Source organism: Schistocerca cancellata, chromosome 12, assembly GCF_023864275.1.
Source record: "Schistocerca cancellata isolate TAMUIC-IGC-003103 chromosome 12, iqSchCanc2.1, whole genome shotgun sequence".
NCBI classification, from domain to species: domain Eukaryota; kingdom Metazoa; phylum Arthropoda; class Insecta; order Orthoptera; family Acrididae; genus Schistocerca; species Schistocerca cancellata.
In genome coordinates this window covers 40,716,116-40,737,760 of record NC_064637.1, presented here as the reverse complement: position 1 = coordinate 40,737,760, position 21,645 = coordinate 40,716,116, and the positions used below count along the sequence as shown (strand labels likewise).

General features: G+C 47.7%; 1 protein-coding gene and 1 non-coding gene across 2 annotated transcripts in view; both read right to left on the bottom strand.

Moving 5' to 3' along the window:
* Nucleotides 1–21,645, bottom strand: part of LOC126109428 (zinc finger protein 1-like) — a 236,720-nt gene that overhangs the window by 99,605 nt on the left and 115,470 nt on the right. The window lies entirely within an intron of this gene.
* Nucleotides 10,800–10,883, bottom strand: Trnas-gga (transfer RNA serine (anticodon GGA)). The gene is given in 2 exon segments: nt 10,800–10,834; nt 10,844–10,883. It is a non-coding gene; the product is annotated as a tRNA-Ser (tRNA).

The window sequence follows — 21,645 nt, the reverse complement described above, 5'->3', positions numbered from 1 at the left end:
TGGTCCAACTAATTCATATTTCTTTACGTAGTACAGGAATATGTAATAAAAAATGGGGGTTCCTATTTTTAAAAAAACGCAGCTGATATCCGCTTGACCTATGGCAGCGCCATCTAGCGGGCCAACCATAGCGCCATCTGGTTTCCCCCTTCAAGCTAGACGAGTTTCGTTGTTTGTAGTTTTTTTTTGGTTTGACGCTTATTTCGTGAGATATTTGACCCGGTCACTATCAATGGACCACCCTGTATGTAGCTTATGTCCATCTGAATGTTTCTTACTCTATCACCTAAAATTATTAAGTAAATAAGTCAAGAGCTTTTTGAAGTTTTTCGTAAAAACTTTAAGCAGCAGTTTGTCTCTATATGGCGTCCACACACTTCCTTGTCTTAACTCAGTGACATTTCAAAACGGTCCTAACTGAATCGCTGAGCGGAATGCTGGGACGCTTCTCTTGAATGAGACACTGCCCACATCGCGCCTCATCCTTGTGGCCCCTTTGTGTTAGAGCTGTAATCGAACACCGTCGCCCTGCCCCATGTTTGCCCCTCTAAGAGTTGGTGAAGTAGCAAAGTTCACCAGCGGCAGAGGGGAAGAGTCTGTGGAGAGCGCGGTATGCGCCTTATGTGCAGTCGGCCGAGATAACTAGCGGAGACAGGAACGGTGATAAGAGGGATTCGTCTGCTGTGTGGCGGAAGACGCGAGCACGACTGACGCAGACAGCGACGGCGGCCACGGGGCAAGGGTTCACACAACAGCGCTGGCCAATCAGGAGCCGGCGGCGCGATGACGTGGCAGCGGCTGGCAGCTGACAGGCCGGCTCAGCACGCCGCTAATCGCTACTGCCTGGCTCTCGCGGCTGCTGATTGGCTAACGTGCGTGACGTCACAAGGAAGGCAGAGACTGTAACACCGCTACCTGGTGTCTCTATCGACATTTGAGGGCCCATTCTGGTCAGTATATGAAATAAGCGAAGTTTACGATTTTATTTTGGTAACAATAATGAAGCAATCGACGTAAATCTTCCAGAATGAGATTTTCACTCTGCAGCGGAGTGTGCGCTGATATGAAACTTCCTGGCAGATTAAAACTGGGTGCCGGACCGAGACTCGAACTCGGGACCTTTGCCTTTCGCGGGCAAGTGCTCTATCAACTGAGCTACCGAAGCACGACTCACGACCGGTAATCACAGCTTTACTTCTGCCAGTACCTCGTCTCCTACCTTCCAAACTTTACAGAAGCTCTCCTGCGAACCTTGCAGGACTAGCACTCCTGAAAGAAAGGATATAGCGGAGACATGGCTTAGCCACAGCCTGGGGGATGTTTCCAGAATGAGATTTTCACTCGGAGAGCTTCTGTAAAGTTTGGAAGGTAGGAGACGAGGTACTGGCAGAAGTAAAGCTGTGATTACCGGTCGTGAGTCGTGCTTCGGTAGCTCAGTTGATAGAGCTTTTGCCCGCGAAAGGCAAAGGTCCCGAGTTCGAGTCTCGGTCGGGCACACAGTTTTAATCTGCCAGGAAGTTTCGTATCAGCGCACACTCCGCTGCAGAGTGAAAATCTCATTCTGGATTTGTTGTACTGCTGGTACGTTGTTTCTGTGCGTTTCCTGTAGTTAATGTGAATCTGAAGAGAAGTGGAAAATGCACTCTAACATGGAAATAAAGCGTTTCCGGAGCGACCGCCACGTAACGCCATTGATTTCTCTACTCGTGAAGAATGTTTCACAAAATTTCGGCGATACCATTTCGCTATCTCCTGTATAACAGTGCGGATGAAAATCGGCCGTCTGAGATTCGAAGCGGTATACTTTCGAATCTGAGAGCAGTGTCCTGCCAGTGCTAGTTTTGAGAAACATAAGAGTAAGGATATTGCAACCGAAATGCTGCGAACACCTTCGGGTCACTTTGGCGCGCCTGGGAGACGAAGTACTTTGGCTCCGCTAGTCCCTCTGTTCGGGATTCGGACCCCGCTCCGTTCGCTCCAATGCCGTGAGCACCGCACCCCTCCACATGGTCAGCAAAGCAAAAAATATCGCAACCCCTTATAGCGACGACACGGCTTCGAAGGGGTCGCCAGACACGCTTTGTTGTTCTGCGACCGGACAGTGATATCCTACGCAGAACGCAGCTTCCTGGATGCTACGTATATCAAGGAAGCGTGATGCGGGCACACGCACACACACACACACACACACACACACACACACAAGACGGTGAGCGAATACCTGACCGCGACCTGGAAAACCAGTCTATCATACTTCAAGACTACGCAGTCAGCGCCATATTCGCTTTCGACACTGTCTTCCCAACGAGAAGTGCCGCCCGCGGTGGCCGAGCGGTTCTAGGCGCTTCAGTCCGGAACCGCGCGACCGCTACGGTCCTCAGGTTCGAATCCTCGCTCGGGCATGGATGTGTGTGATGTCCATAGGTTAGTTAGGTTTAAGTAGTTCTAAGTTCTAGGGGACTAACGACCTCAGATGTTAAGTCCCATAGTGCTCAGAGCCATTTGAACAATTTTTGAACCCTGCACCGACAGCGCTTTAGAAATTACGGACGGCTGTACACGCAGAGTGGCTAAATTATTAGAGTAGGGGACTTTCGACGATTTGCTGAGTCCATGCATGCCACGTCGAATTTCTGCATTACTTCGGGTTCGTCACGATATAACTGGGTATCCCGTGACTTTTCTCACGTCAGTGAAAGGCATACTTGTCAATACCTAGCAGAAATTGCGAGAAACACAGCACAATATAAAAACTTTTCCTGTCGTCGATATTCCTGTGGCCGCCAGTATTTCATCTTCCTGAAAGCTGGCCTTGATGCAGCTTCATACACGCGAAGTAGCATATGGTACAAAAGTGGAGTGAGGTACAAGCGACAGGTGGCACAGAACGTACCAGTCCCGTGGGAGAGACCGCCAACTTGCTTCTGATTGATCGGCACGTTCAGGTGCTAGCCGCCAAAACGCCTAACAACTCTTATTAATTATTTAAATACCTTTAATTGTATTTAATCCAGTTTTTAGTATGACAACCTCTCAAGCATACCCTACGAGTCTCCCGTTTTTGTTTATTAAATTTCACTAGTTTTGTAAAACATAAGACTAAGGATATTACGAGGTGCATTCAAGTTCTAAGGCCATCGATTTTATTTCTCCGGACTGAAAACAGATAGAAACATGTGCATTGTTTTAAAATGAGGCCGCGTTCATAGTCAATACGTCCCAGAGATGGCAGCACCGTACAGCAGATGGAAATTTACCGTCAGCGGCGAGAATGAGAACTGTTTTAAATACTTAAAATGGCGACGTTTTCCTTACTTGAACAGCCTGCAATCATTCGTTTTCTGAATTTGCGTGGTGTGAAACCAATTGAAATTCATCGACAGTTGAAGGAGACGTGTGGTGATGGAGTTATGGATGTGTCGAAAGTGCGTTCGTGGGTGCGATAGTTTCATGAAGGCAGAACACAGTGTGACAACAAACCGAAACAACCTCGGGCTCGCACAAGCCGGTCTGACGACACGATCGAGAAAGTGGAGAGAATTGTTTTGGGGGATCGCCGAGTGACTGTTGAACAGATCGCCTCCACAGTTGGCATTTCTATGGGTTCTGTGCACACAATCCTGCACGAAGACCTGAAAATGCGAAAAGTGTCATCCAGGTGGGTGCCACGAATGCTGACGGACGACCACACGGCTGCCGGTGTGGTATGTTGCCAAGCAATGTTGCCGCGCAACGACAGCACGAATGGGACTTTCTTTTCGTCGGTTGTGACAATGGATGAGACGTGGATGCCATTTTTCAATCCAGAAACAAGGCGCCAGTCAGCTCAATGGAAGCACGCAGATTCACCGCCACCAAAAAAATTTCGGGTAACCGCCAGTGCTGAAAAAACGATGGTGTCCATGTTCTGGGACAGCGAGGGCGTAATCCTTACCCACTGCGTTCCAAAGGGCACTACGGTAACAGGTGCATCCTACGAAAATGTTTTGAAGAACAAATTCCTTCCTGCACTGCAACAAAAACGTCCGTGAAGGGCTGCGCGTTTCACCAAGACAACGCACCCGCACATCAAGCTAACGTTACGCAACAGTTTCTTCGTGATAACAACTTTGAAATGATTCCTCATGCTCCCTACTCACCTGACCTGGCTCCTAGTGACTTTTGGCTTTTTCCAACAATGACAGACACTCTCCGTGGCCGCACATTCACCAGTCGTGCTGCTATTGCCTCGGCGATTTTCCAGAGGTCAAAACAGACTCCTAAAGAAGCCTTCCCCGCTGCCATGGAATCATGGCGTCAGCGTTGTGAAAAATGTGTACGTCTGCAGGGCGATTACGTCGAGAAGTAACGCCAGTTTCATCGATTTCGGGTGAGTAGTTAAATAGAAAAAAATCGGAGGCCTTAGAACTTGAATGCACCTCGTATAACTGGGTATCCCATGACTTTTCTCACGTCAGTGAAAGGCATACTTGTGAATACCTAGAAGAAATTGCGAGAAACATAGCACAATATAAAAACTTTTCCTGTTGTCGATATTCCTGTGGCCGCCAGTATTTCATCTTCCTGAAAGCTGGCCTTGATGCAGCTTCATACACGTGAAGTAGCATATGGTACAAAAGTGGAGTGAGGTACAAGCGACAGGTGGCACAGAACGTACCAGTCCCGTGGGAGAGACCGCCAACTTGCTTCTGATTGATCGGCACGTTCAGGTGCTAGCCGCCAAAACGCCTAACATCTCTTCTTAATTATTTAAATACCTTTCATTGTATTTAGTCCAGTTTTTAGTATGACAACCTCTCAAGATTATCCTACTAGTCTATCGTTTTTGTTTATTAAATTTGACTAGTTTTGTGAAACATAAAAGTAACGATATTACAACCGAAGTGCTTCGGACACCTTCGGGTCTCTTTGGCGCGCCTGGGAGACGAAGTACTTTGGCTGCCCTAGTCACTCTGTTTCGGGTGTTCTTCAGAGCCGGACACGTATCTCAGTATCTGCATTACTTATATGTGAAATGTAGTAGTCATTGTGTTTCGGGTGTTCTTCAGAGCCGCACATGTTGTACTCTTTGTAGGGCGCTACTTATTTGTGGATCTGTAATACTCACTCTGTCTAGTGCGTAGACAAGAGCCGAACATGTGTATCATATTTCGGAAGTTGGACGGAGAAGTTACCATACAATTAAGAAAGCTATGTCGAGTGTTGTAAAGGACAGAGTAAATGTGCGAATATTTTAATGATAAACAAACAGGACACATTAATGAGAAGTGTCGCCTACCATCATTGTCAATACTGCAGATCTTGTCTTCTGTAGAAAGAGAAACTATCCTCGGCAGGTGGCATCCCATAAAAAGCACAACCACAGGTTCAGGTTCGAGATGACAGCATAGCGGCCTCCGCCGAAGAAGATCCCACGACAGACGAGCTGTCTTCTGCGCTGGGGACACAACTTCAGAAGACGACAGGTTGGTGGAACGACGGTTAGGGACACTTATTCAATCTCTAAATATCTCTCCAGCTTCCGGATCTGTCTGCCGAAGTACACTTATACCATGTAATGGCGAACTAATATCTAACAAGTGACGTGAGCAGCTTGTGCGCTCCGCAAAACAGTGGTAGAAAGGTGAACTAGTACACTCCTAGAAATGGAAAAAAGAACACATTGACACCGGTGTGTCAGACCCACCATACTTGCTCCGGACACTGCGAGAGGGCTGTACAAGCAATGATCACAAGCACGGCACAGCGGACACACCAGGAACCGCGGTGTTGGCCGTCGAATGGCGCTAGCTGCGCAGCATTTGTGCACCGCCGCCGTCAGTGTCAGCCAGTTTGCCGTGGCATACGGAGCTCCATCGCAGTCTTTAACACTGGTAGCATGCCGCGACAGCGTGGACGTGAACCGTATGTGCAGTTGACGGACTTTGAGCGAGGGCGTATAGTGGGCATGCGGGAGGCCGGGTGGACGTACCGCCGAATTGCTCAACACGTGGGGCGTGAGGTCTCCACAGTACATCGATGTTGTCGCCAGTGGTCGGCGGAAGGTGCACGTGCCCGTCGACCTGGGACCGGACCGCAGCGACGCACGGATGCACGCCAAGACCGTAGGATCCTACGCAGTGCCGTAGGGGACCGCACCGCCACTTCCCAGCAAATTACGGACACTGTTGCTCCTGGGGTATCGGCGAGGACCATTCGCAACCGTCTCCATGAAGTTGGGCTACGGTCCCGCACACCGTTAGGCCGTCTTCCGCTCACGCCCCAACATCGTGCAGCCCGCCTCCAGTGGTGTCGCGACAGGCGTGAATGGAGGGACGAATGGAGACGTGTCGTCTTCAGCGATGAGAGTCGCTTCTGCCTTGGTGCCAATGATGGTCGTATGCGTGTTTGGCGCCGTGCAGGTGAGCGCCACAATCAGGACTGCATACGACCGAGGCACACGGGCCAACACCCGGCATCATGGTGTGGGGAGCGATCTCCTACACTGGCCGTACACCACTGGTGATCGTCGAGGGGACACTGAATAGTGCACGGTACATCCAAACCGTCATCGAACCCATCGTTCTACCATTCCTAGACCGGCAAGGGAACTTGCTGTTCCAACAGGACAATGCACGTCCGCATGTATCCCGTGCCACCCAACGTGCTCTAGAAGGTATAAGTCAACTACCCTGGCCAGCAAGATCTCCGGATCTGTCCCCCATTGAGCATGTTTGGGACTGGATGAAGCGTCGTCTCACGCGGTCTGCACGTCCAGCACGAACGCTGGTCCAACTGAGGCGCCAGGTGGAAATGGCATGGCAAGCCGTTCCACAGGACTACATCCAGCATCTCTACGATCGTCTCCATGCGAGAATAGCAGCCTGCATTGGTGCGAAAGGTGGATATACACTGTACTAGTGCCGACATTGTGCATGCTCTGTTGCCTGTGTCTATGTGCCTGTGGTTCTGTCAGTGTGATCATGTGATGTATCTGACCCCAGGAATGTGTCAATAAAGTTTCCCCTTCCTGGGACAATGAATTCACGGTCTTCTTATTTCAATTTCCAGGAGTGTATGTTGGTAACGCCACGTAGCGCTCCGTATAAAAATCACTGACTGCTGTGTGCAGTCTGTGGCTCGTTGGCATTGTTGGAATATTCGCTATTGTAGTGTTGGGCAGTTGGATGTGAACAGCGCGTAGCGTTGCGCAGTTGGAGGTGAGCCGCCAGCAGTGGTGGATGTGGGGAGACAGATGGCAGAATTTTGAGAGCGGACGATCTGGACGTGTGTCCGTCAGAAAGAGTAAATTTGTAAGACTGGATGTCATGGACTTATACGATCACTTTTGAACACTATTGAGGTAATACATTGTTTGTTCTCTATCAAAATCCTTCATTTGCTAACTATGCCTATAAGTAGTTAGTGCCTTCAGTAGTTTGAATCTTTTGTTTAGCTGGCAGTAGTGGCGCTCGCTGTATTGCAGTAGTTACGAGTAACGAAGATTTTTGTGAGGTAAGTGATTCATGAAAGGTATAGGTTATTGTCAGTCAGCGCCATTCTTTTGTAGGGATTATTGAAAGTCAGACTGCGTTGCGCTAAAAATATTGTGTCAGTTTAGTGTTGATCTGAATAAGTAAAGAGAGAAATGTCTGAGTACGTTCAGTTTTGCTCAGCTGTTTGGAAACCAAATAACGTAAGGGGTTTATCAGCACAATCATTCATAAATGTTTCAAGTTCAGGAGACAGGACGTCATAAGGACCGAGATGCGTGAAAAGCTAACAAATGGTTCAAATGGCTCTGAGCACTATGGGACTCAACTGCTGTGGTCACAAGTCCCCTAGAACTTAGAACTACTTAAACCTAACTAACCTAAGGACATCACACACATCCATGCCCGAGGCAGGATTCGAACCTGCGACCGTAGCGGTCGTACGGTTCCAGACTGTAGCGCCTTTAACCGCTCGGCCACTACGGCCGGGAAAAGCTAACAAACAGAGCTGTTTCCACATGGGAACTCGGTTGTCTAAAGAGTCGAGGGTGGGTAGATGGATGTTTGTGTTCAAGTTCTGACGGAAGATTTGTGAGGTTGCGGACAGTCGTTGGCCGATGAAATAGGGAAGAGAGGTGCAAATACCCTCCGCCACACACCACCAGGCCGAAGCAGAAAGAGTGCTTGTGGGAGAAGCCACAGCCTGCGAGCGAGCAGAGCAGACAAGTGAAGGCGCAGCGTACGGTCCCTCGGTCGGCCGCCCCGGGAAAGCGACAAACAAACAGGAGACAAAAACAGGTGGGGGGCGGCGGGGGCGTAACAGGTGTGCGACAAAGATGGCGGCGGCCACAAAAAGAGGCGGCGGCACCTGCTGCTTCCCAGAACAGGGGACAGGGGGAAGGCCGGCCCAGCCTAGGCCGGCGAGCGTTCTGGGAACAGCCAGCGCTCTTTGATCTGCTCGCTGCGCCTCTAGGGCTTCACTTGCGCCTGTTTTGCTTAGCGGCTGCCGCGATACATACAAGGAAAAGAGGGGAGGGGAGCGCAGAACACTCGCCAGGCCGGGCTTGCTTTATTAGGCTGGAGCCTGCCTCTCTCTCTCTCTCTCTCTCTCTCTCTCTCTCTCTCTCTCTGTGTGTGTGTGTGTGTGTCTGTGTGTGTGTGTGTGTGTGTGTGTGTGTGTGCGCGCGCGGAGTTCAATTTTTACTTTTTGCGTTTTCTGAATCTGCAGACTATTACCTTTTAATAGATATATAATTTATTCAATTCCGAAGACTACAACTATTTTAAAATTTTTTTTGAAATGTGGTCTACATGGGCGTGACCCACTGTGGCGCTGTTAAACTGCTGTCAAGTGGTGTTATTATTAACGTCCGTGTTCATGAGGTACATTTTAGTGATGTGAGATAAAGTATGTGTTGTGGCTAACCTATTTTCAGAGACTTAGCAGCACCTGAACTGTTGAAAAAGTGTATTCACGGAAAAACTCAAAACCCCAATGAAAGTGTAAATAGTGTTATATGATCGAGAATCCCCAAGACTGTATTTGTTGGAATAGAAACACTTCACTTTGGTGTGTATGATGCTGTTGCGACTTTCAATGATGGCAACATTGTAAGGTGCAAGGTATTTAGAAATATGGGAATGAAGATAGGTTCTAACATAGTACGAGCGATGCTTGCTTTAGACAAGGAACGCCTTCGGGCTGCAGACAGGGCTGTAAAGAGTCTACAAATACAAGCAAGAGTAAACAGGAGGAGGAACAAGAGGAAGCTGGAGGAGGAGTTTGCAGAGGATGAAGATAATCCATCCTATGGACCTGGAATGCACTAAAAAGTTAATCCAATCTTTGTCGCTCGATTCCCAAAACTTTTATTTTCTCATACTAATTACATGTTTTCTAAGGATCTTCCAAACATATTTGTTTCAAACTTTCAGTAAATGTTAAACAGTACCTTCTGCATAATTTAACACAGCCTTTTTCCAAAAAACTGTATATTTTTGAATATATAAATAAAAAATTGCAAAAAAATGTTGTGAATTTTCATTACAATTGAAAAAAATCATCTTTAATAACTGAACTAAAATTTTGTAAAATCCCTGTGTTAAGTTGTAGCCCATATTCCAATAAATAATCTGTAAAAAGTTCAACTTCCTACCTCAAATACTTTGTGAGGAAAGATGTAATTTATAAGCGTTATTTTAACATTGCAAGTATAGGGCGTTCCGGAGCCCCTTAATCATTTATAGTGGTATGGGAGGGGGTAACTAGAGTACAGTGGTTGGACGACATATCATGAACTCTCGAAGTCATTCTTCCTCTGTTCGGTGCTCAAAATGACTCTGAGCCCTATGGGACTTAACATCTGAGGTCAGTCCCCTAGAACTGAACTATCACGCACATCCATGCCCGAGGCAGGATTCGAACCTGCGACTGTAGCAATCGCGCGGTTCCGGACTGAAGCGCCTAGAACCGCTCGGCCACCGCGGCCGGCCGGAGTTTATTATCGTTAGATAATAAACTCTATATAACACGAGGTACGGTGTCGAGTTTCCTCCGCCACATACTTCACACCGATTTCACTAGCCAACAGTGAAAATGTAACTGGGTTGAACTAAACGATTGTTCAAAATGGTTGAAATGGCTCTGATCACCATGGGACTTAACATCTGAGGTCATCACTTACCGAGACTTAAGACTACTTAAACCTAACCAAACTAAGGACATCGCACACATCCATGCCCGAGGCAGGATTCGAACCTGCGACCGTAGCAGCAGCGCGCTTCCGGACAGAAGAGCCTAGAACCGCTCGGCCACTACGGCCGGCTAAACGATTGTTAACTATAGTTATATATACCGATGACATTGTAATTCTGTCGGAGACAGCAAAGGACCTGGAAGAGCAGCTGAACGGAACGGACAGTCTCTTGAAAGGAGGATATAAGATGAACATCAACAAAAGCAAAAACGAGGATAAAGCAATGTAGTCGAATTAAATCAGGAAATGAGGCACTTGAAGTAGTAAATCAGTTTCGCTATTTGGGAAGCAAAATAACTGATGATGGTCGAAGTAGAGAGGATATAAAATGTAGACTGGCTATGGCGAGGTCTCTCTCTCTCTCTCTCTCTCTCTCTCTCTCTCACTCACACACACACACACACACACACACACACACACACACACACACACACAAACACACACACACAAACAAACAAAAAAATGGTTCAAATGGCTCTGAGCACTGTGGGACTTAGCTTCTGAGGTCATCAGTCCCCTAGAACTTAGAACTACTTAAACCTAACTAACCTAAGGACATCACACACATCCATGCCAGAGGCAGGATTCGAACCTGCGACCGCAGCGGTCGCGCGGTTCCAGACTGTAGCGCCTAGAACCGCTCGGCCACTCTGGCCGTCACACACAAACACAAATATACAACTCAGGTACTACTATTTTGTACAGGACGGCTGCAGCGTTAAAAATTCCGTCAACAAAAACGTAATAAAGTCGAAGATAAAAATATATTACGGCGGCGGAAGATGGGTGAAGACCCGAAACGCGCCGTGAGGGAAAAAAAGCTCCATAAAAAGTTGTCGGTTTCTGAATTTTTTGAAGTACTATCATCCACAGTCATGGAGCTAGACCACCATTACCAAGGATAAACTGCTAAGCTCCCCACTGGGCCAAACACGGTGCCCTAGATGATGATTCCACGCCGACGTGCGAGATTCCTCCTCGGCGCTGGAAGGGGGGCGTCGACGTCACCGTCAGCTGGGCCAGCGCTGCTGACGGGGCACCCAGCTGTTCCCAGCCAGCAGAGCTCACGGCAGCCGAGGTCCCACCGCGGCCAACTTTTTTGCCACCTCGGCGTGGGTGGCGAAAGCGCCAGTTTGCACGCGTCCCTGCTGTGTACACGACACGGCGCAGCCAAAACAAGCCGCGCCAAGCACAGCTTCCCACGGCCCCTGCTCTCCTGAGCTCTACGGTACAGCGGTCTACAAGCAACAGGTTTCCACAGTAGGATATCGCCTTACTGCGAATAGCTCGTCTATTGCCACATTCTCTCTGTCTAGTTCGATGCCCTCAGTAAGTACGCAGTAGGTATCATACAATACAGATTGTCAGTCCCGTATCTATCCTAACTTGTAAGAAACCACTCATTCCTTGACACACTCCAGACATATGTCAGATATAATGGCTGTCAAGATTTTGCATGCACCGCTAAAAACATGTAAAGATGGTTCTTGGTACGTGGCAGGTTACTTTTGCTAATTTACTTTATCTCATTGGGATAACTATTTCATAATTTTGATTTTATCGGCATTTAGTGTTAGATTAATATTTTTGCAGCTACATTTTTGAGCCACTGAAAGTGAATATATCTACACATGTGCACAAGTTATTAGGAATATTGACAAATAATTGAACCCTTTGGCAGGAAATTGCAATAGATTTTGATTAGGATATTAAGCGAAGGTAAGAAGAAAAAGAGACGGGAAACCAAACAGGAAATATCAAAGTCAGGGATACAGAAGAGAAAGAAGACGATATTGTAGTAGTAGTAGCAGGAGGAGGAGGAGAAGGAGAAGATGAGAGAAAAATGGAGAATCAATATAAGAAGTAATAATTACAGACATAAAAATGTACAAGAAAAAGAAAGAGAGACAGTAGAGGAGGAAGAGGAGGAGGAGGAGAAGCGTAAGAAGAAGAAGAAGAAGCAAGTAACTAGAAAATTTTATGTGCACTGCAGTGTCAGTTATATGAGCTTATATTTGAATTCATCGCAATTTCATATAATACCACTTACTATTATGCAGAAACTGTGACAATGTTGGCCGGCCGGTGTGGCCGTGCGGTGCTAGGCGCTCCAGTCTGGAACCGCGTGACCGCTACGGTCGCAGGTTCGATTCCTGGCTCGGGCATGGATGTGTGTGATGTCCTTAGGTTAGTTAGGTTTAAGTAGTTCTTAGTTCTAGGGGACTGATGAACTCAGATGTTAAGTCCCATAGTCCTCGGAGCCACTTGAACCATATTTACGACAATTCTGTAAATATTGTGTGATAATATTTCTTGTCCTCTTCCATTTCCTGACACTTCTTCTGATCTGGTTTCTCCTTCACTGCCAACCCTTTTCCTCTTCCTTATCGCTATCTTCTTCTATGCCTCATTCTCCTCTTGTCTGCTATTTTCCCACCTTCACTCATTGTTACCTCCATCACTCCCCCCCCCCCCTCTCTCTCTCTCTCTGTCCTCTCATTGAGGTTTGATCCTTCACCGCTTTAGCTAACTAATATTCCTACCATCCGCTGTGCCATTCACTTCATTCTGCCACCTTTCCTTTCTTCCCCGCTTGGTGACCCTTCCCTATGCACTTCTTTTACTTATTCTATCTTTCCCTCTAACTCTTCCTGCCTTACCTCTTCCTTTCCTGTCTTGAACCACCACCTGTCTTTTCATGGTTACTCCACTTCTATAAGCATCAAACTTGTAGTAGGGACTTCACAACTGACTACCAAATCGCATCAGCTGTAAGCAGTGTTTGTAAATCACTTCGAATGACCTAAAAGCTTTTTTGTCATTGTCTCAACTGTAGAAGTCATAAGCGACACCACCGTACCCCAGTCCTGCTGAATCGCCGATGCGTCAGAAGCCCTGCAATTCTTCCGTTGCTATCGTATCTTAGAAATATCGGACCACGAGAACAAGGGCAGAGGTCAAGAACCAGACTTGCATTTTACAAAATGGTTCAAATGGCTCTAAGCACCATGGGACTTAACATCGGAGGTCATCAGTCCCCTAGAACTTAGAACTACTTAAACCTAACTAACCTAAGGACATCACACACATCCATGCCCGAGGCAGGATTCGAACCTGCAACCATAGCAGCAGCGCGGTTCCGGACTGCAGCGCCTAGAACCACTCGGTCACAACGGCCGACTGCATTTTACACCGTAAAAGTGTCTGCAGTGACTACGCCTTTCCACCGAATCCGCAAATCGCACGAGATGGAGGCTGCTCTTAAATATGGCTGCGACCGATTTGTTCCTCTGCTCCTCGTCCAGAGCGTGAAGGCTCAAGGGATGCCTACCGGCCGCCGTGTCATCCTTTGCCTTCCGGCGTTACTTGGATGCGGTATTGTGGGGCCGTTTCGCAGTCTTTCCAGACCGTGGAGCTGCTGCTATTCTGTCACGGAGCTCCTCAATTGACATGACGGGGCTGAGTGCACTCGTATCAGTCCTCCCACTTGGCAGTAACGGGAGTCGAACACGGATACTCCACATGGAGGCCACCTAATCTACGGAGGAGGACGATTTGCTCCTCTGTCCGCATCTAATTCGTGTTCGCACTTCGTCAGTATTATTTATTTAGCGTATGGCTAATACAGACATACCATGAAATTAAATTACGAGGGCAGTTCAATAAGTAATGCAACACATTTTTTTTCTCGGCCAATTTTGGTTGAAAAAACCGGAAATTTCTTGTGGAATATTTTCAAATATTCCCGCTTCGTCTCGTATAGTTTCATTGACTTCCGACAGGTGGCAGCGCTGTACGGAGCTGTTAAAATGGCGTCTGTAACGGATGTGCGTTGCAAACAACGGGCAGTGATCGAGTTTCTTTTGGCGGAAAACCAGGGCATCTCAGATATTCATAGGCGCTTGCAGAATGTCTACGGTGATCTGGCAGTGGACAAAAGCACGGTGAGTCGTTGGGCAAAGCGTGTGTCATCATCGCCGCAAGGTCAAGCGAGACTGTCTGATCTCCCGCGTGCGGGCCGGCCGTGCACAGCTGTGACTCCTGCAATGGCGGAGCGTGCGAACACACTCGTTCGAGATGATCGACGGATCACCATCAAACAACTCAGTGCTCAACTTGACATCTCTGTTGGTAGTGCTGTCACAATTGTTCACCAGTTGGGATATTCAAAGGTTTGTTCCCGCTGGGTCCCTCGTTGTCTAACCGAACACCATAAAGAGCAAAGGAGAACCATCTGTGCGGAACTGCTTGCTCGTCATGTGGCTGAGGGTGACAATTTCTTGTCAAAGATTGTTACAGGCGATGAAACATGGGTTCATCACTTCGAACCTGAAACAAAACGGCAATCAATGGAGTGGCGCCACACCCACTCCCCTACCAAGAAAGAGTTTAAAGCCATACCCTCAGCCGGTAAAGTCACGGTTACAGTCTTCTGGGACGCTGAAGGGGTTATTCTGTTCGATGTCCTTTCCCATGGTCAAACGATCAACTCTGAAGTGTATTGTGCTACTCTTCAGCAATTGAAGAAACGACTTCAGCGTGTTCGTAGGCACAAAAATCTGAACGAACTTCTCCTTTTTCATGACAACGCAAGACCTCACACAAGTCTTCGCACCCGAGAGGAGCTCACAAAACTTCAGTGGACTGTTCTTCCTCATGCACCCTACAGCCCCGATCTCGCACCGTCGGATTTCCATATGTTTGGCCCAATGAAGGACGCAATCCGTGGGAGGCACTACGCGGATGATGAAGTTATTGATGCAGTACGACGTTGGCTCCGACATCGACCAGTGGAATGGTACCGTGCAGGCATACAGGCCCTCATTTCAAGGTGGCGTAAGGCCGTAGCATTGAATGGAGATTACGTTGAAAAATAGTGTTGTGTAGCTAAAAGATTGAGGAATAACCTGGTGTATTTCAATGCTGAATAAAACAACCCCTGTTTCAGAAAAAAAATGCGTTGCATTACTTATTGAACTGCCCTCGTACATATACATATGTATATATTGACAGACAAGAAACTTAAGTTTGTCTTTACAACTGAATATCCAGTCCTTCAATCCAGCGCACTGCATCTGGAGTTGCTAGCAGGAAGTCCTCTTTGGCGCCGTGATAGGCTCGAATCCTGCATTCACTGACAGTGTGGTGAACAGTCCGGTATGGAGCCCCGCAGTCACAAGCTGGACCAGGCAGCTTCTTCCACTTAAAGAGAGCATCCCTGCATCGGCCATGGCCGGTACGGGTTCTGTTGAGAGTAGACCAGGTCTTGCGTGGTCGGTCGAATCCACTTGGAAGTTTAGCACCTGAGAGGAGGTTATGGAGGTGCACATCTGTCACTGCTTCCCACCGACCTTTCCATTCTACAAGAGGTTTTGAAATCCACAGATAGCTACGGAACTATTGTCCAGCTGGGACATGTCTCGGAGGCAGAAATGGCAGAAACAGTCGAAAATATGGTGTTTACCCACTCAAGCAGGAAAGCTTGGAGTCTTCTGAGAAAACTGGAAGGAAGTGCACCAGCATGCAGAAAAAATTCCGAAGTAACACCAGACCAAATTGCTTCCCACATCATTACTACTTCAAGAGTACCTCCTGCCAAGAAACGTACAAGACATATCAGACGACTGCTTCGTGACCTGAAGAAGAAGGCATCTCCCTCATCTGAGTATACCCATCCCTTCAGACATTGACTCTGGACTGAAGGACCTCAAACCTCTTAAGGGGAGCCGGAGGTGGCTATGACGCCCATGTTAAAATCACTGAGTTTGAGTAACATTTATGAATAAGCTACCAAATAGAAAATTTTGAATTTTTTTTACATATAGAGTGGTTTAGTATTGCAGTTATGAGAGAGGGATTTTGGAGTATCTTTTCTAGTTTCCTTCCAATTATTTTTTTATTAATGACCCAAATTTTTTTTACAAATAATTGCTTTATAATTAAACTGAAATGAAACTACTGAACACATTGGCAAATGGCCGTGTTACAATGTAAGTTTGACCACTAGGAGCGCTGTATAAAAATTTCATCTCTCTAGCTTGAGTGGATTTTGAGAAAATATTCCTTATATTCGAAAAATTCTAATTTACGGGAAACGGCTATCAAAGTTTCTCAATACATTCCTGCACTATAGGATGGATTATCAGGGTCGTCTTCTTCATCCTCCAAAAGCTTCCTCTTCTGTCTTATTTTCTGGTCTGTTGTTCCATCATACTTCGTATGCCTCTCTCTTCTTTCTGCTCCTCTTATCCTTTCTCTGTCAATATTTCTTAGTGCTCGTACAGTGTTCACCCCAGCTGTAAATCCTAATGCCTTCAGAACTTCACACTTCACACTATTCCCTTGGTTGTAGGTTGCTATTGCAGCATAAATGCCAAAGTGCAGTGTTTTTATGCTTACAAACACCTCTTTAGGAATCGCTTTCCAAATCAAATTGTTTACGCTATCATCAGGATTCTGCGTCTTTCCTTGTAGACATTTGTATAACAATTCTGGCTGTGCTAAGTCATGAAAAATTGGTTTTATTGCATTTATCACAGCTGCTGGCAAACCATGTTTGTGATCATAGTCCTTTTTTTGCATTATATTTGCACCAGGAATCTTTTTGGCACAGGCTGTGTTGAGGGTATTCATTGGAAGAAGCAGTATGAAGGAACAATGCCCACACTGCTTTTCGCATGTCACTAACATTACTAGTATTTTGCCTTATAGTATACCCATTGTATCTCTGTAGACGTTCAATCACCTCATCAGTAAGCCTGCCTCTCCCTCCATCACTGAGCTAACTTGAACCCAAAGTTTGTTTGAGCCTTCGAAGCCGAAACGGTTAACAGCAAAGAGACGACATTCCGTGCTCTTAGCGCTTCATTTGTCACAGAAAACAATGTAGCCAAGCCTTGCACACTCGCTGTATGCGTAAAAGGCTGAGAAAATCCCAAGCAGTTCGCCAGGAAGTCACGAGAGGGTGTTAGATGCATTCAGCGGCCGCCCATTTCCTCTGCAGGCGTGGGGGAAAATGGTAGTAATTCCACTTCTAGGGCAAGTAGAACAATAATTCAAAGTTTACATTAAAGAGGAATGTTCCAGTTAATTTTCGGTAGCAAAAAAAAAAAAAAAAGAAAAAATCTTAATTTTTTTGGATTTGACCACCTCCGGCTCCCCTTAAGGCGCCTTGATTCGATCGTATCCATCCAGAATTCCTGATACATATGGGAGGAAAAGCTAAGAAATGGCTGGCAGAATTCTTCACTGACATCCTGCTGACTGGTCAACTTCCATTGGAGTTCAAAAAGGCGAAGATAATATCTGTTCTGAAACCTGGCAAACGCAGCAACAAGGTTGAAAGCTATCGCCCCATTGCCGCTTCTTCGTCAGTAATGATCTGGGCGTGGACGGGACGTCAAAAGCCAACATTCGTCGTTCGCAGTCACTCGGTCGTGACACAAACAGTATTCACCGTACGTTTCCTGTCACCGAACTCGCTGTGACGAGTCTCAGATTCCGCGAAGGGCTGAGGGGCGCCTCCAGAGGCTGGTTAAGGCTGGCCTTCCCTCGTTTCGGGAGCAGAGGGAAGAAAAAAAAAAAAGCTTTATTTGTGAATTTACCGAAAGTCTCGACCCCGAAGAGCCGCCGGACAAGACGGCAGACACCCCCGGCTGCAACTTATATTCCCTCACCCCCTAGCGGGGGCGCCGAGGACAGGATGTTAGGACCGACACGGGAAGGGGTGAATGTTTACGCGCCGAAAAAAATATACGGCACTAAACTGAAATGGCACGTCAGGTTCTCCGGCAGACGTGACGCGGGCGGCCGCGAGGTGGCCCACGGCCTTCACTCCCTCCCTCCCACACTGCGCCCGGCCGTCTATTATTATTTTTCTGTTTCGGCGGAGGAGTGGCAGAAAGCTTCCGTAAGGTAAACACGCACGTAAAAGTCGGGAGACCTGAGGGAGGCCGGAGCTGCTAAGGGGTGCACGGGTGGAGGGGGGGGGAGGGGAGGGGAGGTGTCTTTGTTTACGCGGAGGACAAAGGGCGGCGGGCACCCTGCCTAGGGCGGTAGGGCGCCACTTCCTCTACCCTGGCAGCGCGCCGCCGTCTAAGACGCCACGTAGCCTCAATTCCGGACAAGCTTGGCTACGTGTCTGTCGGTGTCGTATTAGTCCGAAAACTGATTCGATGCGGCTCTCTCTGGTAGTCTGCCCTGGACTAATCTCTTCGTCTACACATTAATTACTGCAACATATATCCATTTGACCTACTTACTATATCCATGAAACTTCCTGGCAGATTAAAACTGTGTGCCCGACCGAGACTCGAACTCGGGACCTTTGACTTTCGCGGGCAAGTGCTCTACCAACTGAGCTACCCAAGCACGACTAACGCCCCGTCCTCACAGCTTTACTTCTGCCAGTATCTCGTCTCCTACCTTCCAAACTTTTACAGAAGCTCTCCTGCGAACCTTGCAGAACTAGCACTCCTGAAAGAAGGGATATAGCGGAGACATGGCTTAGCCATAGCCTGGGGGATGTTTCCAGAATGAGATTTTCACTCTGCAGCGGAGTGTGCGCTGATATGAAACTTCCTGGCAGATTAAAACTGTGTGCCGACCGAGACTCGAACTCGGGACCTTTGCCTTTCGCGGGCAAGTGCTCTACCAATATCAGCGCACACTCCGCTGCAGAGTGAAAATCTCATTCTGGAAACATCCCCTAGGCTGTGGCTAAGCCATGTCTCCACTATATCCTTTCTTTCAGGAGTGCTAGTTCTCCAAGGTTCGCAGGATAGCTTCTGTAAAGTTTGGAAGGTTGGAGACGAGGTACTGGCAGAAGTAAAGCTGTAAGTACCGGGCGTGAGTCGTGCTTCGGCAGCTCAGATGGTAGAGCACTTGCCCGCGAAAGGCAAAGGTCCCGAGTTCGAGTCTCGGTCGGGCACACAGTTTTAATCTGCCAGGAAGTTTCATATCAGCGCACAATCCGCTGCAGAGTGAAAATCTCATTCTGGAAACCTTTGGGATATTTTGGAATGCCGTGCCTGGCCTCACCGACCGACATCGATACCTCTCCTCAGTGCAGCACTCCGTGAAGGACGGGCTGCCATTCCCCAAGAAACCTTCCAGCACCTGACTGAACTGACTGCGAGAGTGGAAGCAGCCATCTAGGCTAAGGGTGTGTCAACACCATATTGAATTCCACCATTACCAATGGAGGACGCTACGGAAGTCATTTTCAGCCAGGTGTCCGGATACTTTTGGTCACATAGGGAATTGTTAGCTGATGGCTGCGTTAAAGCGTATTAAGTAGGCTCCTCCTAAACACAGCTACTGGAGGGCTCAAGCAAGCAATGAGATTAACATTATCAAAAATGCAGAAGGGTAGCGCCGGAGAAGTTGTTAGGAACTCTGGCACCCAGAGAGAGGGCGACACTGGGAGCGGGTACTCCCCGCAGTTGGCCAGCCTGGCCCGGACCACGTGACCCGGCCAGGGGAAGAACCGCGCCTCAAGTGGACAGGTCGCGGCCGCGCCATCTACTCGGGTTCCGCCGTGACGCGCGCCGAGCTGGGCTGGGCTGCAGCAGACCCGCACCAATTGAGACGAGGAGGAAGGCGGCGAATTTTTCCACAGCAGGAAATGCAGGCCACCCGCTAACATTACGCATTCCTAAGAAGCAGCTTAGCACTGCGGCCTGTTCGCTCACAATTAGGGTAAGAACAGCATACAAAGCACAATGGCTCTAAACACTATGGGACTTAACATCTGAGGTCATCACTCTCCTAGAACTTAGAACTACTTAAAACATAACTAACCTACGGACATCACACACGTCCATGCCCGAGGCAGGATTCGAACCTACGACCGTAGCGATCGCGCGGTTGCAAACTGAAACACCTAGAACCGCTCGTCCACTGTGGCCGGCTGGTGGTGTAGTGGTCCGCATAACTGCTTATTTTCCGTAAGTTGTAAATGAATAGTTCCCGTTAGAGTGGAGTCCCGATAATTCGAGGTCAGCGAGATAGGGACCGCTTCGAACTATTCAGAAGACGGACTAGTGATATTTATATGGGAAAAGAAGTAAAACGATGTTTAACAAATAACATGAACCCCGATTTCTTTACAGTTTTTCGGTTGAGAAATTCTTCGGAGCATTTCCTTGAAGCCGGCCGCTGTGACTGAGCGGCTCTAGGCGCTTCAGTCCGGAACCGCGCTGTTGCTACGGTCGCAGGTTCGAATCCTGCCTGGGCCATGAATGTGTGTGATGTTCTCCGGTTCTAGTTCTAAGTTCTAGGGGACTGATGACCTCAGATGTTAAGTCCCATAGTGCTCAGAGCCGTTTGAACCATTTCACTGAATACAACTGTTCTTTTGTAAGTCGGTTCCTTCGCCAAGTCCCCGTCGACACCATATTCGAGAGCAACTTTTTTTTTATTGTTTATCCTTCGTTAAGTCGTTTCAGTGCTTCTAACTTAACATTCAAAGCCACAAATTTTGCTTTTCTTCGTCACAGCACTCATGTTTTGCCGTACAAACAAAAATAGTCAGCAAAAAGAAAACGAAACGTGACACAGTACTGTACCGATAATGACAAACCTAAATGACCACTTTCAGCAAAGGGTGTGCTTATGTAAACAATTAAAAACCGGAAGAAATGTATGCTTGGGCTCATTCACACAAACAGAACGAAGGGGAGGGAGTAGTTCGAGAGGTATTGGGCTATGAGCAGCTGGGGAAAATGTTCAAAGACTGATACGCTGTACAGTGCATTTACGGGGAACTCGTAATTCCGTAACTCGAAATATCAAGACTCTACTGTATTTAAGTTCCGACCCTCGTAGAAAGGTAACGATTTAATTAGTGTACCCAAGTCGTATAAATAAACATTCGGCCACTTACTTACAGAAAGTGATGTCCCACGATGATCGGGAAACATGGAAGTCAAGAAAAGGGAAAAAAGGAACAAATACAACACACGGTGTCAAAAGCCCACGACTGTAGGTTCACCACAATTCCTCGTTTTTATTCCTCAGTTACTCCAGTAGACTGTTTTCAGATGAAGCAGCGCCTGTAGTTTATTTGTTTCGTTTTTGTGCGGTCGCAGGTTCGAATCTTGTCTCGGGCGTGGATGTGTGTGATGTCCTTAGGTTAGTTAGGTTTAAGTAGTTCCAAGTCTAGGGTACTGATGACCTCAGAACTTAAGTCCCATAGTGATCAGAGCCATTTGATTTGAACACCACCAACCTGGCACAGTGGCTTTATATAGCTGCACGAACTACCCTAGCACGCCTCGCTCCTCAATCAAAATTCCCATTCGCGGCTCAGCTCACTCGGTAGTGATCAGCGGATCTGCATGGTGAGCAGGACTCTGGGTTCGAATTCCGGCCTCGGCACAGATTTTCATTCGTCACTTTAGTCTGCTTATATATGT